A 4,799-nucleotide genomic window follows, 5' to 3' on the forward strand; every position below is an offset into this window, starting at 1 on the left:
GTTGTTGCTTTTTTTCTGTGTTTATAACAATACAGAGCGAAATTATTATTTTGTTATATTAGTTATATCTAACACTTGGATTAATCTCAGCGTGAGAGTGCGTAAAATTAACTGAAACATGTCTTAATTACATAATTTCATACCTAGAATATTCAAACAGTAGTGGTAAAAAAAAACACATAACAAGAGTTTACGTGATGTTAAATATTCGTGTAGTTTTAGATGATGCGTGAACCCTGTCGTTAAGTTTTGAAAATGAAAACGCTTTTGTCATATTTCACGCGTAAAGATAGTTACGTTTTTTGCATTGAGAATTTTCTGCATAGGTATAAAATGCGAAAAATGAAATATTTCAGTAAAATTTAATACAGTTTTTAAACAGTTCGTGAATATTTAACGTATTTGTTTTAAGTTTGGAAACAGAAAAAACGAAATAAGTTATACATCTGAATGTAAACAAAACTTCATACTTAAATACATTTTATGTAACCGAAATAGAGGGTTTTGATTAAAAAAACTTATTTTTCAGTGTATTAAAATATTCGACTGAGAAAATTGCCAATTATAAGATGTAAGTTTATAGATAGTTTTGTTTAATGGATATTAGCTCAAATAATGTTATCAGACTGCTAAGTGAAGACTAACTGTACTTTTATTTTTATAAGGTTGGTTTGATGATTAGGGGTACTCGACTCGCGAGTTTTAATAGTTCCATCACGTGCTCTCCCTTTCGGCAGGGGAAAGGGGGGTGTTGTAATGTGATGGCCAATCCTGATGTTTGTTGGTAAAAAGACTAGCCCGTGACATTGTGGTGGGTGATGTTGACTAAATGCCTTTCTTGTAGTCTATCATTTTAAAATTAAAGATTGCTAGCGCAGATTTCCATCGAGAAGCTTTGCGCGAAATTAAGAAAACAAATTGTAACCCCTTCTGAGAGGAGAAAGAGGTCGACACTGATCTTGATTCTTCCAAATCAATAAAACCTAAATCCCGATACAAAGAAGAATAAGCTTTCGGAATTGTTTACATTGAATTGTTTTCAGGTTAAGTATGGATGGACGGGATTCTTTAGAGTAGGTGTCCGACTTGTTGGCGATAAATTTTATCAATAAGCAAACAGCACATAATCCCCATGTTTTAAAATAATATATTAAAACAAGTCATACGTATGTACAAAAAAAATCTTTACTGGTTGACACAGTTGAATCTGAAGGTCTAAATAATTCTGTTTTTCGTTAAAGTTCACATAGGTTGGTTCAGTTACTTTAGAACCCAATTGAGAAGACTCGTTATTTTCAGTACTCTGTTATTACAATACAGTATGTGATAATATCACTTTAAAAGTATCCACTATACATTCTTTATGCCCAAGCTCAAAATCACGCAGTTGAAACCAGAGTGTAGATCATTGCTTTTAGGAATTAGGTTATAGGGTGAAATGTAGTCACGAATTTGACTACCAAAGTCAAAATAATTGTTTCTAAGGGTAGATTGAGTTGGTGTTCCACTTGTTGCTAGTTGACACCAGAATATAGATCATTGTTTTTCAAGAAATAGGAAAATTGTCTGTAACAAGAGTAGAAGAAAATAATTAATCAAGTTAAAACGTTTATGTCTAACTTTAATAATACATCTGTTTTAAACTAGAAACAAAGTTCAGAATTTATTGGATAGATGTTTTATAGAATTATACAATGTTAATAATATGTATTAAAATTTAAGTTTCACAAATGTGGATGATAATACAGATACTTAATCATTAATATATGTTAATACAGGATGCGCCAATATAAATGTGAGGTACTCCATTATAGGTGACATGTTTAGCAACTATTTATTTGATTTATAAGAAATTCATAATCATTGGAGAACTCCATACTACCATAGGTAAACTTATGACTGGAGGAATATCTTGCAGCCTTTTATGCAGAAGCATGTTCATATAGCAACTATGTTAAAGGATACAGATTAAAATGACAGAATTTTGAAGGATGGAGTCTTTAGTGTTCTCCATGGAAACAAAGGAACTAATAACAGAGCATTGAGGTTAGTCTCTGAAGTCCAACTTCAAGCCAATCTTTGAACTCTGCTTTTGATCCATAAAGTGAATGCTGTGGCTGTGGAGGAAGAGTCGTGAAACTTAAGTCATGTCAACTATGTTGGACTCGTATACTGATACTCTTAACAAGACAATGAACAAGTTAATGAAAGCTCACAATCTTTCAATCACACATTGAAATGACTGTTTTTATGAGAAAAAGTCATAGAAATCCCATTCAACTGCATACATGTTACATTCCTACATGTATCTCCAATGGATTTTCATGCTTTATTTCTCTTAAATATGATATTGGAAATTGGTGTAGATGTTCATTAGATGTAAGTGTTACCAGCAGTTCAAAATTTTCATGAATAAGAGTAAAAAGGTTTGTTTTTTTTTTTTAAACTAATATTTAGTAAAATCTCCAAAGTTTGGAAGCAGATCAATTCTATAATAATAATTTATTAATAATCAAAATTACTTTGGATACATATACAAACAATGTTTTCTTTCATTTTGTATTAATAATGGATTGTGATAACATTTTGCATGAAGTCCACGAGTATTCCACTTGCTTCAACTTTCAAATATTTTTTCCAACATGAACAAAACCAATGAGTCCACCTTATTTCATTTCTTTTTTAGTGTGAGGTAAATTATTTTTGGAATTTTTTTCCACTCTCTGTCTCAGTGCAAAAACACGTGCCTATGAATATATTTGTTTCTAACTAAACTAATAATCTTTTTAACAACATAAAAAACATCAAATACACCTGTTTTACTCAATTTAAATACACAAAAACTTCACCTTTTAAGTTAAGCTAATGTAAAGTCCTGGTGGAATAGCATATATCAGAACTAGGTTTTGGCATTTCGTAGATAGTTTGATGTCACCATAAACTGATCACCCAGAGCATAAAGATGTGTTCGGCTTAAAGATTTTGAATTTCTAAGAAATTGCATACGACATATATATATTGAAGTCAGTCATGCTTCTATGCATAGTGCTATATTATATAGACCTCACGCAGAAAGCGTGACAAGTTCATTTTACAGTTCCACTAAAACAAATTCTAAGTTATTGAATATTAGGAAAACGATACGAATAAAGACCTCAGAACAAAACACTTGTATGACACAGTTTAATATAATTGGCAATATTATACATACAAGTAATAAAACATTTTACAAAAATGAAGTATGATTTCGGAATGGCAATGCCAAAAGAACAGAAGCAAGGTAGGAATGAATACACAAACCATACATAAATAGCTAAGTCTTTTCAAGATTAACTTTTATTCATAACTAAATATCGAACTCTTGTCAGTTGCTTGAATTCAGGTTTGAATAAAATAATTTAAAATGAATAGCGCTATACAGTCTTACAGTATTTAATAATCATAAGCCTGGAAAATGGACTCGGTAATTACTGAATACTTGTGTAGGAATATATGTATGGTTTTGTGTATTCGTCTCTATCTTGTTGGGCCTGGCATGGCCAAGTGTGTTAAGGCGTTCGACTCGTAATCTGAGGGTCGTGGGTTCGAATCCCGGTCGCACCAAACATGCTCGCCCTTTCAGCTGTGGGGGCGTTATAATGTTACGGTCAATCTCACTATTCGTTGGTAAAAGAGTAACCTAAGAGTTGGCAGTGGGTGGTGATGACTAGCTGCCTTCCCTCTAGTCTTACACTGCTGAATTAGGGACGGCTAGCGCAGATAGCCCTCGCGTAGCTGTGCGCGAAATTAAAAAAACAAAGAAAACAAACAAACCCCATCTTGCTTCTGAACTTTTAAGCATTGCTATCTCCACGTTAATGTTTTTTTTAAATTGTTTCCCCCTCTTTTAAAAAAATAATTTTATTGAAGTAGGTTGATAAATGAACATTTTTTATTTGTATAATTCAATGGCAATGTTTATTGTTGATACTATATCAGTTTTGTTAATTTCTTAAATGTTTGGACTACATTAGTAATCAGTGGACCTGCAATAGTTCCTCCAAGGTGGTACAAGTACCTCAAAGCACTGGAATAACATTAAGAGGATAGTTACATAAGTCATTTCTTCCAACTAAGTGCATATGCATACAACTGATTTCACTATATGCTAGGCTCATGTCAATTAATAGGGAAGACATCATACAGATCATCTGAGGACATGAATTGTGATACCATGCATACACACACAGTTGTCGGGCTTAACACAACTGAAAATTTTTAGAAAAGTAGACTGCTATATAATGTATTGTTTTGAAAAGTAAGAAACTTTTATTTTAAAACTCGTGCATCAATAACATGTACACAGATATGTCATTTTCATAAATACTCGACATTCTTGATAATATGAATATTAATTTAAATTATTTTTTCTATATTTATTTTTACTGATATTGTTTTGGCAGATATGTTTGTGCCAGGAAAAATCACAAACGGGTGTTATATAATAATAACTTGTGCTGTCGTCTAGCAGTTGAAAATTACACTGTTATTCATAAAACATGGAAATAATGTACGCATATAAACTAAACTCGCTGCTAAGTACTAGCATTAAGAGAAGCAGTGTAGTAGAAAAACAGAATAATATTGCTGCTATTAGTATAAAGCTCGTCAAAAATGGCGGGAAACCATTGTTGAATGATTAACATAACTTATATAATTTAACTAAAACGAATTTGTATGTACCTCCAAAATCTACTTACTCCTCACTTATTTCATCAGTTTTGAAGTAATTCTTTAACACCATATTTTAAATGAAAACT

Source organism: Tachypleus tridentatus, chromosome 4 (genome assembly GCF_004210375.1).
Source record: "Tachypleus tridentatus isolate NWPU-2018 chromosome 4, ASM421037v1, whole genome shotgun sequence".
Lineage (NCBI taxonomy): Eukaryota > Metazoa > Arthropoda > Merostomata > Xiphosura > Limulidae > Tachypleus > Tachypleus tridentatus.